Source organism: Salvia splendens, chromosome 22 (genome assembly GCF_004379255.2).
Source record: "Salvia splendens isolate huo1 chromosome 22, SspV2, whole genome shotgun sequence".
In the NCBI taxonomy this organism is placed as follows: domain Eukaryota; kingdom Viridiplantae; phylum Streptophyta; class Magnoliopsida; order Lamiales; family Lamiaceae; genus Salvia; species Salvia splendens.
Window position 1 is genome coordinate 13,010,815 of NC_056053.1, and position 22,120 is coordinate 13,032,934.

At 40.7% G+C, this 22,120-nt stretch overlaps 2 long non-coding RNA genes across 13 annotated transcripts; both read left to right on the forward strand.

Moving 5' to 3' along the window:
- The first annotated feature begins 2,188 nt into the window (after positions 1-2,188).
- On the forward strand, positions 2,189-6,882 carry LOC121787372. Of its 9 annotated transcripts, none has more exons than XR_006047465.1 (8): positions 2,189-2,489; positions 2,805-3,296; positions 3,387-3,605; positions 4,301-4,384; positions 4,461-4,632; positions 4,724-5,160; positions 5,996-6,091; positions 6,503-6,882. It is a non-coding gene; the product is annotated as an uncharacterized LOC121787372 (long non-coding RNA). The 9 variants fall into 9 exon arrangements; XR_006047462.1 differs by having other exon boundaries at positions 3,447-3,605; XR_006047461.1 differs by having other exon boundaries at positions 2,805-2,964; positions 3,254-3,605.
- A 9,924-nt stretch (positions 6,883-16,806) lies between these two features.
- Positions 16,807-22,019, forward strand: LOC121787375. Of its 4 annotated transcripts, XR_006047468.1 has the most exons (8): positions 16,807-16,929; positions 17,161-17,212; positions 17,400-17,467; positions 19,971-20,680; positions 20,753-20,809; positions 20,928-21,009; positions 21,484-21,629; positions 21,868-22,019. It is a non-coding gene; the product is annotated as an uncharacterized LOC121787375 (long non-coding RNA). The 4 variants fall into 4 exon arrangements; XR_006047470.1 differs by having other exon boundaries at positions 19,971-20,809; positions 21,479-21,629; XR_006047467.1 differs by having other exon boundaries at positions 19,971-20,809.
- The last annotated feature ends 101 nt before the right edge of the window (positions 22,020-22,120 follow it).

Consider the following 22,120-nt stretch of genomic DNA (forward strand, 5'->3'; position numbering starts at 1 on the left):
AATATAATGAACATAGACTCGAGTTTAAATTGTAGCGAATGGTTCAAGAATGAATGACATTATGTATGGATACATAATGCACTCCACATTATACTATTAAAAGCTTGTCATCTCTGCTCAACATATCCTATCATCGTTGCCGCTCAACCTGCACAATTTTATTTTTCGGAAAAGAAACTTTAAGCCACAATTGATTAACGCGACCTTTTATTTTAAAACAGCCCGAGAAACACTAACATAGTTCATACGTAAAATTCTACTTTAGTCTAAGTTCATTTAACATATATCATATCTAAACATACTTTAACACGGAATGTGACCACATTCCACGACAGTCACTAGACTGACCAACTTGAAGGATGACGCCCGACTAGTCTGAGCAAGGACCTGAATTCGGTAGTAACATAATTTATCTAGTAGGTATGCTCCCCTTTGCTAGTCAAACAGATAGACAATGCTCAAGACAAAACATGACATTACATAACTTATATAATGCCATCATCTGAATGTCGTCGGAACATATGCAATTGAGATCTCGTTAGAATCCTTATAAAATTACCTTTAAATTGATGTATTTTTTGCGAAAAAATAATTTAAATCGAGCGAGTTACGTAAATTTAAAGTTTTGGGATAATTTTAATAAGAGGGGAGTTGACATTAATACCCTTTAATTTTATTTAATAATTATTTAAATTTAAAATATAATCTACTTGACATTATATCAACCACTAGATCTCCTAATCTAATGGTTAAAAATTGGTCTTAATTTTGGATTGCTAATTAGTTAACAATTGATCACATTCTCCTACTTCGTACCGTGATAAAATTTAACTAAAAATCTATTATTGCATCTTCTTAAGATGCTAATTGATTCACCAACCAACACAATGTATACACATAATAGCATGCATAACTCAGAAAATTTCATCACATAGGGCAAATAACACTCAATCAGAGTCTCCAAACCGACACAACAAGTCAAAACCTCCAACATTCCTCAATCAAATCCATACAAACAGCCTCCAAACCCTATATAGGGGGTGGCTTACCTCAACCGAAGAAACAAAGATTAGAGGAAATCTTTCATGCTAGGCAACAAGATCAACAACATAGCTTTCTCATTCTCGGTGTACACCTTTGGAGAAGACGGTGGTTGAGCTTCGGATTCCGCACAGGGGTGGGACGGTGGTTGGGTTTCAGATCCGTCGAAGACCCCAACCGAAGCTGGAAATTAAGATTCTGGGACAACCTCATATGAATGAGGTGTTTCAGACCCATCAACGCCACCAAACGGTGGTCGATTTCCCGATCAGTGGTACCAATCGACCGCTCGTTCGCTTTCCCACCGGTCAAGGACTTCCGGTGGAGTGTCAGGGACGATTAGGGTTTCTGGCTGCGCCTCCGGCGTTGCAACCCGATCATCAGCCATGATAAGGCAACGGTGATGGAGTCACGGCGGGTTTAGAGCGGCGACAAAACTGAGGCGCCGATTAGGGTTCAAGCGAGAGTGAATCGGAAGGGGGAGGGTGGAGAGAGAGTGGGGAAAGGAGAGTAATGTAAGGGTTGGGTGGGTTGGGTGGGGTAGGGATTAATTAAATGTGGGGTTTATGTTTTGAATTATTTTAGTGTTGATAATGGCATTTAGATGTAATTTTGATGAAGAGTGGGGTAAAATTGTATGTCCAAATATGGAAAATTCTAAAAGTGACTCTTAAACTGGGACGGACTTTTATGGCAAAAAGTGACTCTTAAATTGGGACGGAGGGAGTAATAAATAGTTAAAGTGGAGAAAAAATAAAGTAAGAGAGAGTATAATGTATAGAAGACTCTTATCTACATTATACTCTCTCTTACTTTACTATTTTTTTACTTTAACTATTTATTATCATTTTTTAAACGAGTGCAGAAAAAGAAATGACTCAACTACCGCGGAACGGATGGAGTATTCAACGTAAAAATTAAAAAATATTTTTATATTATATTTTATAAATATATCAATAAAACAAATCAGTCTTAAGTAATTAGTGATAAAAATAAAAAACCAACTTTTGTAAAAAATGATACGTGTACTATACGGAGTATGAAAGAAGTCGTGCTGTATGGTGGGCCATGGGGTTGAAATGCAATTTGTATTAATATTTGCCTAAACCATAATAAAAGGGAAAATGAGTTGAAAATGAAGATAACTTGTATGTCTGCATTTTACTCCATTTCCTCTGCGTTTAATGCACTGTGTTTTTATAGACATCAGAGGATTCGTTCCCTTCAACACACCCATCAAGGAATTAATCCCAGCCCAAATAAATTACCCTTTCTATCTAAAATTCTTTTTCGATTTGAATTCCCCCAAATTAGAATTCCCGTTAGAAAAAGTATCACTCCCATTAACCGCCTCACTTTCTAGTCTCGACTTCTCCGGCTGCGACGACGCCTCCGATTCCGGCTGCTCATCGTGGCTCCAGGCGCCGCCGACGTCGAAGCAATCTCCGGTAACTTTTTTCTCGCTGAATTTGCTTTTAGTTCTATGTTTATTTTAGTTTTGTGGAAATGGAGTTTGACATGGGTTTGCGAAACTGGTTTAGTTCCCAGCGGCGCGTTACTGAGTGGTAGTGTTGGGGGCGAAGTTGTAGTTTGTGATAATGCGTGCAAATTAAGCTACAAAAAATGGGTGTAGGTGATTAGGTGTATTATGGAGTTTTAATTTGTTAAATTTCTTGGCGGTATTGTCCTTTTCCTTGTTTATTTGTATTTTCCTGCTATTTTGTGTTCCTTTTTGGAATTTCACTGTCTTTGTTGCATGTCAGTGTTTATTTAAATCGACGAGGCGGGATACACGTCACCGTCGACCTCCTCACGGACTCACCGTCTGATTTCGGTGCCGCCGATTCTCTCCGAGCGGCTCTCCAGAATCCACCAAGCAGTCGTTGCAGCGGTGGACTGCCGTGGACTTCTCGGCCTAACTAAGTTGTTTCCATTAACTTTCCAGTTTATAAATTTTATCTTCCGGTTTGGCTAGATATGTTAGGGAGTTAGATCTGGGTCATGATATATGGGTTCCCATCTTGATTTGTGAAGCTATTAAACTTATTGTGATGTCCAAACATTCTTGGGTTGAAAGAGCAGGTCATCGCTTGTTTATTTGTAGATTGGTGTTATTCCTTTGAGCATTTATCTTAGAATTTGGTCTCAGCCATTTTGCAAGCTAGACCCACTGACTGACTTTATTTCTCTCTCGATTTTGATGGTGAAACAGTTGTGTGATGCTGGAACTGTAGTTTGTTGGGAACTCTGCAGAGGTCAAATCTTCAATTTCTTGGCTTGTTGTATTAGGGATGTACTCGTAGAAATTAATAGGGTTGTTCTAAATGTTACTGTTTATGTTACAGATATTGTTATTGGTATTTATACTTCGGAATGCACATGTTGGAATTACATGATTATTGCAGGTTGACATGGAAAAATATGCAAGGAATCTTCCTCGTCACCTTATTGCAGTGATTATAGATTGGGAAATGGACAAATCCACATTCAAGTATTTGCTATGTGGAATTCTTCTCTTGCATTCCATGATTCATCTTGCCTCTCGAGTGCCCAAAATTGAACAGGTTATCGGAAGTCAAACTGTATTATCTATCATCATACCAAGCAGACGACACTGGTCTAATTTTTGTTAGTTTTCAAAAGCCCTATATTACACTTATAATTGGATTTGTGTGCTGATTGATGCAAGATGACAAACATACACGGATTGAAAGAATTTTTTATTTTGACTTGGTTACTTTACTAGTGACATGTATTCTCTTATATTGGTTTTTTCCACTGCATCATGTAACAGTATCTTTGTTTTCACTTTCCTTCTTTTTGCTTTAGGAAACTATTGTAATAGATTGAGGTTTAAAAGTATCTTAACAAGTTTTTTTCTAGTTATCCTGACAACCTTTCTGCTTAATTTCCTCTAGTTTTAGGTATGTGCAGTTGCTAATGTTTTTGCATAAACCACAACTTCCTAAGCTCATAAACTCACCAATAAAATGCGCTACTTAATGTTGTGTAGGTATTTTAGTTCCACTTCTCCAGGGCCCTTTTGGTCTTTAACCTTTAATAATTATGATTCACAGCTCCTTATCTTCACATTGATCCTAGCTCTTTCTTAATTTATCTTTGTTGTTTATTGTACTTGAAAATTATTGACATTCTCAACTTTTGGCATCATACTTGTTACGTGTATCATGATATGGTTATATTTGTATACATCCTTTGTATCCCCCTTAATTCATATATCATCATATGTTTTCTTCAGATATTGCTTGATGATGTGAAGATATCAGAGCAACTGATTGACCTGGTCTTCAATCTGCTAGTTCTACTTGGTCCATACAGACATGTCAGTATTCATTTCCTTGAAAGTTTAGATCTTTCCTCTGTTGTTTGTAGATATGTACTTACTACTTCGTATCCAGGAATCTCACACCATACCCAATGGCATGGTTCTTCTTCATTCGGCTCTGGTAGTTTGTATTATAAAATTGTTTCTCCACGCTACCAAGAGGTTGCTCAAGCATTGAATGCATATTACAAGGTAGCAATCCAGGATTTGGTGAAAACTAAGAACATTAAATTACTTGTTTAATGGTATAAATCTTCCTACTCCATCATCTTGATTGTTGTTATTTCAATGTGTTATCAAGTAATGTTGTGGCTGAGTAAGTAGAGTTGGTGGCAGGTGTACATATTCATAGAGGCAGAATTTGCTGCTGTTTGTGTAGATGTCAAGTTTCTGCAGACCAACGATTCATCTGGAAGTGCTTTCCCTACTACTGAAGAGACCTTGAATCACCTCTGCCAGAGTGTGATTCTTCTCTTCAATTTCTACAGTCCTTGTGTCAGCAAAAGTTGTTCCGGGAATGCATTGTGAAGAACAAGATTTTATCCTTTCATCTGATTAGAGTTTTCACTGCCTGAAAGCATTGACATTTCTTTAAAATGTCAAATGTGGTGAATACATGTTTCTGCTCCAGGGAACTTGAGCTGGAATTTCTATTTTGCATACATGTTTCTGCTCCGGGACTTCATTTATTTCTGTCCAAGTGAGATAGTAAGAGATTCCATAATCAGCTTGATTTGCTTATGTGGCTGCAGCTTTATCTGATGCATGTTGATGTACGTCCTAGGATTTGTTTGTTACATTTGAGCTTGGGTGAAAAAGTTGATGTTTGATACGTGGGAATGTAATTCCTTGTCTCCCAATAGTATAGCACATTTGGTCGATGTGGTTTAAGTGGATAACGGGTTTTATTGAGGGTCCCACTATGTTGTGAAAAAATGTGGTTTTTTGATAAATGTGTCATTTGAAGTTTGAAATATAAACTAGAGTGTCTTCATGAACCAAAATGGAAAGTGCTAAATTTTAGGGGACACCAGACATAGTAATTGTGCTATAGTACTGGGGGACGGATAAAGTAATTGTTACACTAGAGAATGATTATACAATGTTGGGCAGTCAATTATTTTTAAGCTAGATTAGTACTGTGAATTAGCATATTACAAGTTCTATTAATAGCATTTATAACTTTATCCCGCTAGAGAACTAAAATCTCACACTTCTGAATTCTTTCTTAATTCCTGTTTACTTTCTCTTTTTCTTTTCCCCTTTTGTTTCTTTATTATTTATTTTCTCCCTTGTGTCATGTTTATTAATTCAGGAGTAGTGTGGTAATGTAGCCGTTCTTATTCTGGTTTAGGCTGTCATGAACTTAAAATTATTGGGCTTAGACAATATTTCCTCGTACATGGCTGCTATCTCTCACCTAAAATCTAAAGCTTTACCTATTGCGAGTGCACTTTCCAATTAAGATTAGTGGATTTATGCCTTTGAATAATACAACTGCTGCTGGTAAAGTTAGCGCACCTTAAAATTTTTATGTGCTTGTGCTTGGTGTGGTTGTGTAAACCAGCCCTTATTTCTTTGAAGTAAATGTATTTTTTTCTGCTGCAGTTGTTGCACCTTTGTGAAGCTGAAAGTGTATCCTACCTGGAAGAGGTGGCCAGCAAAACATCAACTCAGGATGTGTCAAAGTCTGTTGGACTCAAGGTATTGGTTTCTAAAGTCAAAGCATCATGCAGTTTCTATCATAACTCTCAGAGAGATACATGTGTCATTGCATTTATAATAGAAAAAGAATTCCCAGACCCTTTAGATCTATTGTTACAATAACATTGAATAACCAGCAAGTTTTGTACTTTGAAAATGAAACTAAAATTATCTTAAATGTGCTGCAGAAATTTTACACACGAGAAAACCCAAATCCGACATTTCAAACTTTTTCTTGTTTGTAGTATTGCCCAGTCGCAGTTCGGTCTATAACAAATGTTTATAGTATTTCCTATACAATAAGCATTGCAATATCTGCACTTTGAGAAGATTTTGCCTTCTATACATATGCAGTTGTCAATTTGTCATTTTGTCTTCCTTGGTGGTATCATGGGCATTTGTTTTGTATAGGTTCTTGCGTTGCTAAAAAAATGTTTAATGCTCCCTCTGAGGCAAGCTACCCGAAGGGGCAACTGGAACTTAATGCAATGCGCTTGGCAGATGTCTTGTCAGATGATTCAAATTTTCTGTTATTCATCATGATAAACTTTGTAAGCTTTCCATCAGTACAACTAATTTTAAAATTTTAGAGTGCTATGGATTCCATGCCATGGTTTCTTTGCTATTCATGATTGAAGGTCGAAAAGACTCGAAGCATGACATCTGAGTTTCTTAGAAAATGTCTTTGCCTATTTGAACACACCAATGATGTGCTTGAAGAGATATTTTGATCAAATTGCTGGTTTTAACAAATGGATGTTAATTTTATGAAAGTAACTTTTAAATGAAAAGGTGAGAGTTTGAGCACCTGCAATAACCTAGACTTGTCGATCACCTCCGATCTTATCTTAGCTTAAAATGGTAGTACAATGTCATCTGTGGACAATGTTATTTGTATTTTGCATGTAATTTGCAAGTAAATTTGCAAGTATAGTGTGCCTATGGATCTAGTGGCAAATTATGAACTCAAACCTAACCAACTAATTTTTTGAATATGCTGGTATCTTGTGAAATGGAATAATGAGGGCTTCCCAAACTGTTGTTGCTATGTTCACAAGTCACTTAGCACATACAATGAATTTGTAAGTTTACCAGTATAAATATTTTTGTCATTTTAATCATATAATCGAAAAACTTCCACGAACTGTTCAAGTGACATCATTTCCTCATTTGGTTTTTGTCACTGCAATCAGATACAAATGATTAGTAAGAAGAGTTTCAGCTATTTGTCAATGTATGATGGTTAATTATTTATTTTGTTTGACGTTTCATGTCTCAAGTATAATGAAAATAGGTATGCCATACCATAGACATCAATTATTTTAATTTATCAATTGTTATAATCTTTTCTCGTGGAAATTTTGCATTTTTTTTCTGACACAAAAAATGCGTTCCTTTAGAGGGAAGCTTTAGCTGCAATCTTTCTTTTCCCTCATGAAGAGTTTGTATCTGGCTAGTGCTCGTCTGACCTTCTAGTTTCTAAAGAGGATGCACTATTAGACTATGAATTATATACATCACCACGATAATTCATATTTCACCAAATCAGTCAGTTACAACTATTGCATTGTCTGAAACTCCCTAAGTCATCAATGTCACGCCCGCATTTCCTAAGGATAGGAAGTACGGTGGACCGCGACTAGGGGGGGGATAAAGAAGCGGGGAAGAAAGGGGGTAACAAGAATATTTGACCCAAAACATTTAACAAAAGGAAATTCAATTCAAAACAAAGTACTGTGACGACATTCTTGAGTTAAAGTATTCAGAGTTTTAAATGAAAACATCGTGACGGTTTACAAGCAGCGGAAAAGACCAAAAGACAGATGATGCCGGGTATGACGACACGACACCATCCAAAATGTAAATACACACTTTGGCTTTAACTGCTCAACATCCGTCCTCCCCATCGCCGCTCAACCTGCACATTAAGAAAACAACATGCAGGGCTGAGTACTTATGCACTCAGTGGACACACGCCAAAAACATAGTTTGTCATGCCATAACAGTGTAACATTGGGGTTTTGAGTATAATGAAAATAACCCAAGTACACAAAATACATTTCATAAATTCGACTGCGCAGTCATTTTCCGATATTGCCACCCTTATTCCCTCAATCATACACTATCTGATCCAAACCATGACAAGGGGCGTGGCCACACCCCAGGTCATCTAGACCGGCCAACTTGCTCTCAGATGGCACCCAGTCTCGTGTACACTAGCCTGAGGGTTCGCAGCCCAACAGACCCGAATTCGATTAAACATATGTGGTAAACCACTTCAGATAGGTTTCAAAACGAAATAATTGGCAAGACAAACAGTTCACCTCCATAAACATTTCCGGAACAAAGTCCGTATTTAAAGATAACCCACATAAAAGTAGGGTAGAAAAGCCCACCTCGATTGCTTAGCTTTTAAAACAGTTCCCTTCAACCACACTTTCCTCGAAAAAGATCACCCTTTTGAAAGATAAATAATATCATGATTAGAGTCAGAAGAGACGAGACTTTAAACGACAATGCATGAATCCTACGTGGACGACTTCAACATCTAGCACGTTACACGAACATACACTTAACAACATATTACAAAACAAACACACAAAGTCACACGTTCGAAACACACCCCGCACGCAAACGACGTACCCAAAACGCGCACACGACACACGAACACAGCACTCCAAGTCCTGGCATACCCTTACTGTGCAACGGCTCACTTGGCTCGGAAAGGTTCGGAAAAAGCTCGGAAAAAGGATCGGCGTCTCGGCCTGGCTCGGTGTCTCGGCCGCCTGGCTCGGCACCTCGGCCGACCGTCTCGGCCGCCTGGCTCGGCACCTCGGCCGACCGTCTCGGCCGCCTGGCTCGGCACCTCGGCCGCCTGGCTCGGCACCTCGGCCGACCGTCTCGGCCGCCTGGCTCGGCACCTCGGCCGCCTGTCTCGGCACAGCTCGGCACCTGTCTCGGCTCAGCTCGGCACCTGTCTCGGCTCAGCTCGGCACCTGTCTCGGCACAGCTCGGCACCTCGGCCGACCATCTCGGCCGTCCGGCTCGGCACCTCGGCCGACCGTCTCGGCCGCCTGTTCGGCACCTCGGCCGACCGTCTCGGCCGTCCGGCTCGGCACCTCGACCGACCATCTCGGCCGTCCGGCTCGGCACCTCGGCCGACCGTCTCGGCCGCCTGTTCGGCACCTCGGCCGACCGTCTCGGCCGTCCGGCTCGGCACCTCGACCGACCGTCTCGGCCGTCCGGCTCGGCACCTCGGCCGACCACCTCGGCCGTCTGCTCGGCGCCTAATTTACACCCCTTTTCCTCTGACCCCCGATTCTCAAACCCTATACGACAAACACACCACGCATTCTACATCCCAAAACACACCCAAACACCTGGGATCATCCCTTCCAGACTCTCCACAAAACTGCCCTAGGTTGAACCCAACACTCTCGGCCAACACACACGAAAACTCTCGAACCAAACACTGATTCCTCCGAGCCATCTCTTGGCCAAACACACCCACATACATCACAAAAGCACAACACTCAGAAACACACCCAAAGCACACACAAACAACACCCAGAACACACCACACGCAGAACTGCGCAGTTTACTTGCAAAAATCATAGTAAAATCATACGACATCCAATGAAGCTGAAATTTACACACCACACCGAAGACACATCCAAGTTTATACGGTTAAAATTTCGTACCAAAAGGAGATCGTTTGCTCAGTCAAAACGGGGTCGGAACCCACTGTCAGTTACCAACAAAACATGCTCGACAACAACACATAATCACAAAACCTATTCAGCATCTAAACCTTCCCAAAACGTCCTACATGCATGTTTTTTCGAATTAAACGAGAGTTGAGGCCTTGTATTACCTTTCCCGGATAGTTCAACGTAGTGAAAAAGCTTTACTTCCTCTTACGACTCCGATTCACGACGAAGGGGGTATCACCTTGAGGAATCCAAGACGATGATGAGAGGGAGTGAATGAAAAAGATGAGAACCGAGAGGGAGAAGGAGAGAGGGAGCTTACCGGTGTTGAGAGCAATTGCAAGAGAGAAAGGAGAAAAACCGATGTGGGGAGAGATTGGAAAGGGGATGATGTATCGGTTAAGAGGGAGTGGGGAGGTTGAGAAAGTAGTGGGGAGGGGGAGAGAAACCGAGAGAGAGAGAGAGAGAGAGAGATATTTAATTTATTAATTAGGATATTAATTTGCTTTTAAAAAACCATAACTAAATATTCACACCCATAAATAATGTAAAACAACTAAAACATACCACACCATATCTTAACCAAGATATTCACAAAAAGCAAACACCCTTTAATTAAAAAAAACGGACATTACATTCCTCCCACCTTAAAAAAAAATTTCGTCCCGAAATTTCGTCCAAGATCATTCAAACAGCTCCGGAAACTTCTCTCTCATCTTATCTTCTAATTCCCATGTTGCTTCTTCGACTCCATGATTCCTCCACCGTACTTTCACCGAAGCAATTGACTTATTCCTCAATTCTTGCACTCTTCGATCCACAATGGCCTCGGGCTTCTCCTCATAGCTTAGATCGGGATTTAGGACCATCATTTTTTCTTGGTGAACGATGTGTGTGGGGTCATACACATACTTCCTCAATTGTGACACATGGAAGACGTTGTGCACATTTCCGAAGCTTGGTGGTAGGGCCAATCTGTATGCTACCACGCCGACTCTATCCAAAATCTCGTATGGACCGATAAATCGGGGTCTCAGCTTTCCTTTCACTCCAAAACGAGTTATTCCCTTAGAAGGGGAGACTTTCAAAAAGACCTTTTCCCCGACCTCGAACTGTAAATCGGTCCTTCGAACATCCGCATAAGATTTCTGTCGATCTTGTGCCTCCTTGATCCTCCCACGGATTTGTCGGACAATCTCTATCATTTCTTCCACAGAGTCTGGTCCGAGAATTCTTCTCTCACCCACTTCATCCCAATAAAGTGGCGATCTACACTTCTTTCCATACAAGGCCTCATATGGGGCCATCTTGATAGTCGCCTGGTAACTATTATTGTAAGCGAACTCTACCAAGGGCAACACTTCTTCCCAACCTACGCCTCGATCTAGCACCACGGCTCGTAGCATGTCCTCCAATGCTTGTATCGTTCTCTCCGACTGCCCGTCGGTTTGCGGGTGGAACGCTGTACTGAAATTCAACTTAGTCCCCAACTCGCGCTGCAGGCTTGTCCAAAATCTAGAAGTGAATTTAGCATCACGATCAGATGTGATTGTCGCTGGGACTCCATGCAAGCGTATAATTTCCCGTACATAGACCTTAGCCAAATGATCGGATCCATAAGTGGCACGAACCGGCACAAAATGGGCAGATTTGGTGAGGCGATCTATAATCACCCAAATCACCGTGTTCCCTCGCTGGGATTTTGGCAGTCCTACCACAAAGTCCATTGCAATATGTTCCCACTTCCATTCCGGAATCTCGAGGGGTTGCAATTTCCCATAGGGCCGTTGGTGTAGCGCCTTTACTTGTTGACATGCTAGGCATCTCTCCACAAATGCCGCAACATGCTTTTTCATACCGTTCCACCAAAACTGTCTTTTCAAGTCTTGATACATTTTGGTGCTCCCTGGATGAGCAGCGTATGGGGTTTCATGTGCTTCTCTCATGATTTCCATCCTCAGGCCTTCATCCTTAGGCACACACAACCTTCCCTTGTATGTGAGACCATTATCCGCTGCCTCACGAAAATTTCCGAGTTCACCCGTCCTCACTTCTGAGCGAAACTTTTCTAGTAACGTATCTCGCCGTTGAGCTTCTACAATTCTGGCTCTTAAGTCGGGTTCCATCACTAACGTGGCTACTATCCCTTCCACAGTCTCGGGCATTCTCACCACTTCCAAGCGCATCTTACTGAACTCTTGGATTATACTCTCTTCGATAGTAAGAAAGGTGGCCAGCTGAGATTGAGACTTCCTACTAAGAGCATCGGCCACTACGTTTGCTTTTCCCGGATGGTAATTTATACCACAATCGTAGTCCTTTACCAACTCGAGCCACCTACGTTGGCGCATGTTCAACTCCTTTTGCTCAAAGAAGTACTTTAGACTCTTATGGTCCGTGTATATCTCACAACGGACTCCATAAAGATGATGTCTCCAGATCTTCAAAGCATGTACCACAGCTGCCAGTTCCAAGTCATGCGTCGGATAATTCAGTTCATGGGGCTTCAATTGTCTCGATGCATATGCAATCACTTTCCCCTTCTGCATAAGCACACATCCCAGTCCCACCTTCGACGCATCCGTATATACCGCATAGTCAGTCTCTGGCTCCGGCACAGCTAGGATTGGTGCGGTGGTCAATTTCTCCTTCAACAACTGAAAGCTCGCCTCACATTCTGGCGTCCAAATCATCTTGACTCCCTTTTTCAGTTGTTGCGTCATTGGCCTTGCTATCTTCGAGAATCCCTCGATGAATCTTCGATAATAGCCCGCCAGTCCTAAAAAGCTTCGGATTTCGTTTTGTGTAGAAGGTGACTTCCACTCCTGCACCGCTTCTACCTTGGCCGGATCTACACGAATTCCATCTGAAGTTACTACATGTCCAAGAAAATTTACTTCCTTGAGCCAAAACTCGCATTTACTGAACTTGGCATATAGTTTCTCGTCCCTTAGAGTTGCTAGGACGGTTCTCAAGTGCTCTTTGTGCTCCTCCTCGTTCTTTGAGTAAACAAGCACGTCATCGATGAAAACCAGGACAAACCGATCCAGAAATGGATGGAACACGCGGTTCATAAGGTCCATGAACACTGCCGGGGCGTTCGTCAGTCCAAAAGGCATTACAACGAACTCATAATGACCATATCTTGTTCGAAAAGCTGTCTTGGGTACATCTTCTCGCCGAACCCTCAGCTGATGGTACCCAGACCTCAAATCCATCTTAGAGAAGACTCCTGCCCCTCGAAGTTGGTCAAACAAGTCGTCTATCCTTGGTAGTGGATACTTGTTCTTCAGCGTTAGTTTGTTTAGCTCCCGGTAGTCGATGCACATCCTCATCGTTCCATCCTTCTTCTTTACGAACAACACTGGTGCTCCCCATGGTGACACGCTAGGTCTAATGAATCCCAATTCCAGTAGCTCTTGCAGTTGCACCTTAAGCTCCTCCAACTCTTTTGGCGCCATTCTATAAGGTGCTTTTGATATTGGTGCTGATCCGGGCTCCAGATCGATCGTGAATTCTACTTGCCTGTCGGGTGGGGGTCCCGGCAATGCATCGGGGAAGACATCGGGATATTCACTCACTATCGCCACATCTTCTATCTTCCTGTCTTTCTTCTCCTCCCCATTCAAATAAACAAGGTACGCTGGACATCCCTTCCTCATCATTGTAGTGGCTTGCAGCGCAGAGATAATGGACTTGCGTCGGCTCATTGGGACTCCGTGAAACTTCATCGGCTCTTTTCCGGGGGTTTCAAACGAAATTTTCCTTTCTCTACAATGAAGGGTAACGTGGTTCTCCGCTAACCAATCCATACCCAAGATTATGTCTACGCTACCCATCGTCATTACTTGCAAATTATAAGCCACTAAACTGAGTTCACCTATTCCAAAGTTCACACATGCACAAGATCGGGATATATCTATAGCCCCGCCTACCGGTGAGGTCACACTCATAGTGGGTTCGGTCTTAACAGTAGGTAATTCCAAAGTATCCACACAAGACGTTGATATAAAGGAATGCGACGCACCCGTATCAAACAAGACAACTATAGGCATATTGAGAAGTGTGCCCATACCTGCCAAGTTTCCTTGCTCAAAGGTTTCTTTCCCGTTTGCCGGCTGTTTCCCCTTCAAGGCGTAGGCCCTTGCTTGCGATGGTAATCCTTGGCGGCGTTGTTGCGGTGGAGGTGCAGGTAGTGCCTGGGATTGTGGACGGAAACCTAGCTGGTTCTGTCTCGTTCCCGTTCCCATGTGCTTGTTTGGGCAATTTCGGATGTAGTGGCCACTCCCACCACAGTTGAAGCACCTAGGGTCTCGACACTCCCCGGCGTGGTACTTGAAGCACCTTCCACATTGAGGGTTCCTCGGCGGAAAGTTTGCCCTCGGTTGGAAAGTATTCTGTCTCCCGCCATTGTAGGGTGGGTTCCTCATGTGTTGTGGCCTCTTACCACCATACTGAGCCTGGTCACCATCCCACCTCCTCTTCTCTTGGTGGCCCGGCTGAGCTTGTAGAGGTGTCGCGTTTGTTGTTGCCACAACTCTTGGCTTAGGGAGTGCATCTTCCACGTCCAGTGCACAAGTCAAGATCTCCGAGTAGGAGAGTTCTCCTCGACAGGCCAATGCGGCCTTTATCTCATCTCTGAGCCCGGCCCGGAACTTCACCGCCCATTTCTCATCGGTGTCCATCAACTCGGGCGCATATCGTGCCATCTGCGCGAGGGCTCGGTCATACTCGGTTACAGTCATTCGGCCTTGGCTTAGTGTGTGGAACTCTACCACCTTGGCCCGTCTGTACGTCTTTGGAACATACTTGTTATCGATCTCTACTTTAAACTCCTCCCATGTTAGCGCTTCCAGGCGTGCAGGATCCATAGTTCTCTGCCGAGTCTCCCACCAGTAATCGGCAGCACCTGACAGTTGAAAGGTAGCACCAGCAATGCGCTCCCTATCTGTGCACTCCATGACCCTGAAGATACGCTCGAGGCCGCGTATCCACTCTTCCGCTTTGGATGGGTCTCCTTGTCCGTCAAATTTAGGAGGATTCTGTCTTGAGAACGTAACTATGAATCTTTCTTGTTGAGGCGGGGGTGGAGGTGGTGGTGGCGGTGGTGGTGCCTCCACGTGGGGTCCTTGTCGTGGTTGGCGTGCACGTCTTGGCGGCATTCTGATTCAATATCCAAAAAGTGTTACTACAATTCTCATCCAAAATTACCACTTTCTCAAAATTTTCTTATAAAACCTTCATGTAGTATAAGATGCAACACATAGGATATATATATCAAAATCAAAATTCTCATTAAAAGAAAGAAGGCCAACATTGTTCCCAAGAGCAGATCGTACAGAAAGCAAAAACTGAAAAGACAACGAACTATTCTAATTCTAGACTACGACTCTATCATCCTCATCCATAGGCCCTTCCTCCGGGTCTTCGTCGTCGTCCTCCTCGGAGTTCCCTGGCAGAGCCTCCTCATAAACATCCTCATACCCTTGTTCACCCTCGTACATGCTCACATACTTGTCCTGATACACGACCCTCTCTTCCACCTCCTGTGGGGGCTGCTCCTCTCGAGAGTCCACCAGTGCACAATACACGGCTTTCCGAAAGCCAGCCATGTCACCCACCATGTCATCGGTAGCGGGCTCATGCCACGTGTACCTCCTCGCCGTTCTTTCGGCCCACTCCTTCCAGCTATCGGGAAGCAAATCTATTAGCTTCTCAATGCCGTCATGCTCTGTCACTCCGAACTCCTGAGCTGCCCTCCAGAGGGTGTCGAAGTGTGCCACGAACTCGATCAACGGTACATGATCCTTCTTCCGGTACACTCTATAATCTCTGAGCACCCTCTGTGCCCTAAGTCTATCGCGATCACTCCGTCGCGGGGTTCGGAACATACGCGCCATCTATAGAAAAAACAGAAACAACCGCCTCGCGTATAAAGACAGAGTACATAACCGAAGAAGAGAGAGAGAGAGTGTATGCACGTATCGCTGTTCTAACCCAAACCCGCTGGTGTTCAAAGGCCAAAAGCTCTTATCTATCATAGGTCCAAGAAGCACTAGTGAAATTCTATCACGTCTAAGTTCAAACATTAAAAAGGCCAACACATACTCACATAAAAGCTCACATCAACATTCACGTCATCATATCATCACACATCAGCCACATGCTTTCATATAAGTTCATCATACATCAACAGTTCATAACACCATAACAGTTCATAACTCAAATAATTTCCAACTTTTCCACATCACGTTGTACCCTTCCACATGTCTCAACATTTACTTAAACTTTACATAAAAATCATTTTCAACACCAAAATCACAATTTCCTCCACTTCCATATACTTTCCAAAATTTCGAAATTTTCATTACCTCATTTCAGGTTGAGTGCGATGAGTCGGATGTTGAGCCAATGACACTTTTGAAAACTTACTCCAGTCAGAAAAAGAATTTTTTTTTGGGTCCAGAGCAGAAAGAGAAAACCTAGGCTCTGATACCACTCTGTCACGCCCGCATTTCCTAAGGATAGGAAGTACGGTGGACCGCGACTAGGGGGGGGATAAAGAAGCGGGGAAGAAAGGGGGTAACAAGAATATTTGACCCAAAACATTTAACAAAAGGAAATTCAATTCAAAACAAAGTACTGTGACGACATTCTTGAGTTAAAGTATTCAGAGTTTTAAATGAAAACATCGTGACGGTTTACAAGCAGCGGAAAAGACCAAAAGACAGATGATGCCGGGTATGACGACACGACACCATCCAAAATGTAAATACACACTTTGGCTTTAACTGCTCAACATCCGTCCTCCCCATCGCCGCTCAACCTGCACATTAAGAAAACAACATGCAGGGCTGAGTACTTATGCACTCAGTGGACACACGCCAAAAACATAGTTTGTCATGCCATAACAGTGTAACATTGGGGTTTTGAGTATAATGAAAATAACCCAAGTACACAAAATACATTTCATAAATACATTTTGGGGTCTTAATAGAAATGATCTTTACCTTAGCACATATATATTTTTATCGCTAACCATTTTTTATATTACCTTTAGGACTAGCTTCCTATATTGGACTCTCAGCCCAGATGAAAAAAAGAGTCGCCCAATGCTACATTTTTTCTGTAAGAGATCATCTCATGTACCTTTTCTTGTGATGTTGTAATTACCTTTTCTAGTGATGTAAGACAAAACTTACACTTGATAAAAGAAAACAAAAGATTTTTTTATGATATAAAATGTTTCCTTCCTTTCGCTTAAGATTTGAAAATCATGTAAAAAAAACCATGTTTAAATAATACTTAATTTGCTCAGGGTCTTACATGATATGCAAATGATTTTACACTGTTTTGTAGGGAATAAGCTTCATAAAAAAGGAGTTTTAATGCAGAAAAGGAAGGTAGGAAGGTAAGACTATCTTGTAAAGATGACAGGAAAGATGGCACTATATATTTAAAGAAAACAATGTAATTGATCAATCAAAATTGAATGTCGCAAAGTTTCGAAGATGATCTAAATTGACAGAGTAATTTTTTTTGTTCTGCTAAAGATATACTGGTAGAGGTTTGTTTTCAGCATTTTGGTATGTCAGCAGGTAGTTTTCCCATACGTATTCGAGGATTCTGGTAACTCTACATCAAATCCTAGTCTTTGAGGATTCTGGTAAGTTTACTTCTCATCTTATTCGGGTGTTATTCAAACTTGTATATACTCAACTTGTAATGTTTCCTACTTATACATGAGAGCCTAGCTGCTATTTATTCTCTCCTGTGGCTGAAATGTTAATTTTATAGAGAATTGAAATGTTATTTTCTCTTTGTAACTGACATGTTATTATTGAGAGTAAATTTCTGAAAGGTTGTCTGTCATGGTTCTTTAATATGTGCATCTCCCTATTTTTTAATGAATTCAGATGCATCACCAATAGATAAACAAGGGATATTAGCTTCATAAATATCCGAAAGTGCCCTAGTACTATACTGCTTTGTTATGTGAACAAAAAGCTTCCACGAACAGACTTTCACCACTTGCTATTTGTGTGTGCATGCAAGATCTTCTCTATATTGATTGTAACTAGCACACTTTTTTATGGGTTATTAGTGTAGACTTCGTTTCCCTCAAGGGTTGGTCTGCAAACTTGTTGTTGCTTACTAACTTCTGGAGAGCTAGGTTTCCCGTGCTTCAAATAAGGTGACAATAGTGTTCTTTGGTGTCCGATTTCTTGAGCTAAGGAGAGAGAACTATTCCGGTTTTGAAAAATTAATTGAAAAGCCATATGGTCGATCGACTAAATGAGAGCTTTACGAGTTGCAATCTTGTTGATATTGGTGCATAATAATGATTTGGGCAATAGGACTAAAAGCCTCATATCCAAATTATCACATGCCTAACCCTGCATAAACCCCTAGTGAGCCAGTTTGAGCCCCCAGAGCCTAATTTCTTTGTTAAAAATATTGAAGTCACTATATTAGCCTATCTATTATATCCATTCGTTGGCCTATATTTTCAACCCGTCACTAAAATTAAAGTGCTAGCACATTCTTGGGAGGGTATTTATGGTGGCAAGAAAAAGATGGAAGTCCTGGAACATTCATTTGGTGATATTCATTTTTTCTGAGATGTGTAAAAAAAGCCAAGGCTCGAAAAAAAAAAGTAAAATGGCAGCCTTTCATGTGTAAAAAAAGCCAAGGCTCGAAAAATTAAAATAAGAAGGCAGCCTTTCATGTTTAAAAAAAGCCAAGGCTCGAAAAAAAAGAAAAAGGCAGCCTTTCATGTGTAAAAAAAGCCAAGGCTCGAAAAAATAAAAATAAGAAGGCAGCCTTTCATGTTTAAAAAAAGCCAAGGCTCGGAAAAAAAGAAAAAAGGCAGACTTTCATGTGTAAAAAAAAGGCAAGGCATGAAAAAAATAAAAATAAAAGGCAGCCTTTCATGTGTAAAAAAAGCCAATGCTAGAAAAAAAAAGGCAGCCTTTTCTGTTAATAAAAAGCCAAGGCTAGAAAAAAAAATATCGAGCGAAAATTAGAAATAGTTAAAGAACGCTCAAAAGAATAAGATGAATTGGTTTAGATGGTAGAAAATATCAAGTTTGGGGTGTTGAGCTATCAGAATTTTGTACGCATTGAGTGAGATGTGAAGGATGTTTTGATGGATGTGCTAGCATTTTAATAATGGTGGTAACCTACTTGACCATATATGATCACACCTTTACCAAAAGCCCCATTACATCCAAATGAATAAGACCTTTTCATTTATGCATCATATTGACTTGTGAGCAATGAATTTTGTTTGAGTTTGGGAGAAAGATCTTATGTGCTTAAAATAAAGAATAGCCGGAAGAACTTCTCTTTAGGAATTAGCGACTATGGTTTGAGACTCCCAAGACATAACTCGAACTTAGATTGAAGCATTGGGATGCCTAGCTCTTAGGGAATTAGTTCGTGTACAGTTGTTGTTCTAAAGTCTTACCCGCGAGAGAATTCAGGGTCAACCTAATTTCTCTAATGATTTGTGCGATTTGGCCTGACTTGAAGTAGAGGATTATCTAATGTCTTGTGAGTGTGCTTAATTGTCTAACTTGCTTGAGGGCGAGCTTTATAATTTATCTGTTACATATATTTTATTTTTGTGAGTTATACTGTGCATGACGTGTTTCTACTTTTTCTAACCCACTTTTTTGCTACCTTGCAGCTTTATAATTAACACATACATAATATTCTATTTTTCTGTGTCATATGCCGTGTACAAATATGTGCTTTAGTAGTGTTTCTTTGATATATAAACCCCATTGATTGTCAAATCTGGCATCTTAATATATCTGTTAAATGTATGTCCATGGTTATGTTGTTTCTGGTATCAAATGGTCATTATAGAATTCTACAAATATCTGCAAAGGTAAAAGTGATTTATATGCTAGAGCATTTGTTACTGTCCTCAATCTTGGTAAAGGTAAATGTGGTATTCATGGTATTTTCTAAGATAATTTGGAGTTTTATGTTGTACTTGTCCGTATGTTGGTATGTCCTACTTAGAATATGTTTCGGTATTATATGAATTATCTGCGGTGTATAGTCTCTGATATTCTATTCTATTACCTATGATGTTTGTCTAATCTGTTGTTTTGTTATTCTCTTTTAGTATCTAACTCTTCCGTCCATGTTTGGAACAGGCTCCAGCATCAGAAGCTCAGGACTAGATATCTTTTTATTATAAATAACTTGTCCACTGCAAATGTTGAGGCTAAAGCTAAAGAGTTTATTGAAAATTTGAATTTTATACTATCCCTGGTTAGCGTTGTATATAGTTATGGAGAGGGAGAGATTTAGCTTGGCACTACATTCCTTACCTTAAACAGTTCTCTGGATGCAATTTACCTTTGGAGTTACTCTTTCTGTTTGGCATTTTGAAATATTTTGAAATAAAATTGAAACATTTGAACAGAGATAATGTGCAAGCCGTTTATGTAAACTGCCAGGTTTGATTTTTCTACTTACTTTATTCATTTTGGAAAGCCGGTTTTTATTCTTGGTATTTGTACTATGTCTAGGTTCTGTTTTAAACAGAACTTGTAATATCTAGTGTGGAAGAACTATCACTGCTGAAAATTTAGGAAGCTGGCTTGGGAAGATTACTATTGGGAAGTTCTAAGGGAACGAGTGGTAGATTCAAAAGCTTTGATTGTAGAGGTTTCTTTTCGTCTGTTTTGTTTTTGAGTTTACTTCATAAACTTGGAGTTGGGTTGTCTGAAATCCTCATGTTGCAATAAATATTATTATCTCATCTTGTTGATTCAAATTTTTTTTCTGACACATGGAAGTATATTTTTTGTTGAATGCTTTTAAGGGACTCAGGATGCCTGTTAATTCTTTTACCTCAAAGGTACGATCCATGGTTTATTTTTTATGTAGTTGCGAGTCCAAGTTTATTTCAACTCAAATGTGTTTGTTTTAGATTTTCAAAGCCTGTTCAAACAGCATTGCATACGGGCCTCCTCACCCTTGGGCAGTGGTAATCTCAAATTTAAGATTGAAGTAATTCTGTATAAACATATCTGGTTAATCTTTGTTTTGGATTCCAAATCATAAATTTTGGACAATTTTCTTTGTTGATATCTCTTTGGTTTCAGGTTCTGTTTAAGCATTTAAGTGTTGACCTCAACGATGTCACACCCTCTTCTCTTCTAAAGGATGTAGTTTGACAATTTGAAGGTAATCCTGATTTTTTAAATAAGGATGTTTGATCTTCACAACCACCAAGAATGCATGAGGTGAAATGTGGAATTATTTCGACACTAAACTAAATTGAGATACCCCTTGATGTTGCTGCCTCTCCCCCATCTTGGCAGCCACTCTCATATAAAGTGCAGCTTGTTGCATCTACTGTGGCAGGGTGACTGCAAAAATTATATAGGCCCATGTAGGAAAATCTAATTAATTATTTGACTTACATATTGGGGAGGTTTCCTTCATTACTTTATTTTGCAAACAATTTTCGTGCAATAAATAATTTAATTACAATGTATGGACTCTAGCCTACTCCGATTTCTGTATATTTTATCTGTTGACTTGATTACTTGATTAGCCTACTCTAACCTAACTATGTTAGTTATAATGTTTTACTGTTCTAAAATATTCAGCTTGCCTAATGTTTATCCTTTGTGAATGCTTCTGCTTCAAGATCAGTCATTAAGCATCAACTTGTTACTCACCTTACGCTGGGCATTGCTTTAAGAGCTATTTCAGTTGCTCATACTGAACCTGACGTTGGCCATAGTTCCAATACTAATCACCGACCCGGTCTTATTCAATCTTCTGCTCCACAAATTGAGGTATTAATGTTATCTTCCTGTTAAGTTATTGAACCTGCATATGAGGGAAAGAGGACTGTTTCCTTGAAAACATGACAAATGTTAAATTGCTATCTGGATGTCATCATCCAAAATCATCTTCCCTCATGCCTATATGTGGTTTCTGGTTTCTCATGTCTATGTAGTTGTGGATAATACTTCTATTCCAAGTGATTTGCGTGAACTCATGATCACTGTAATTGCGTCCTTTTGTTTTCAGATAGCAGGCCCACCATTTTCTCTGATCGGACCCGGCAGCATATTGTCTGGATTAGCAATTCCCTCTTTGATCCCACTACAAAAGAGACCACCAAGTTCTCTAGATGAGAGTGGACTCCTAATTTCAGAAGCCAACACAATACACCTACCCTTCCCTAGGCAAGTAATAGGGTCTTTGTCTACTTTGATGTAGTTCACTCGATACTTTTTCTATTTTTACATTGTTTTGACTGTATTTTTGAGAGCTAATCTAC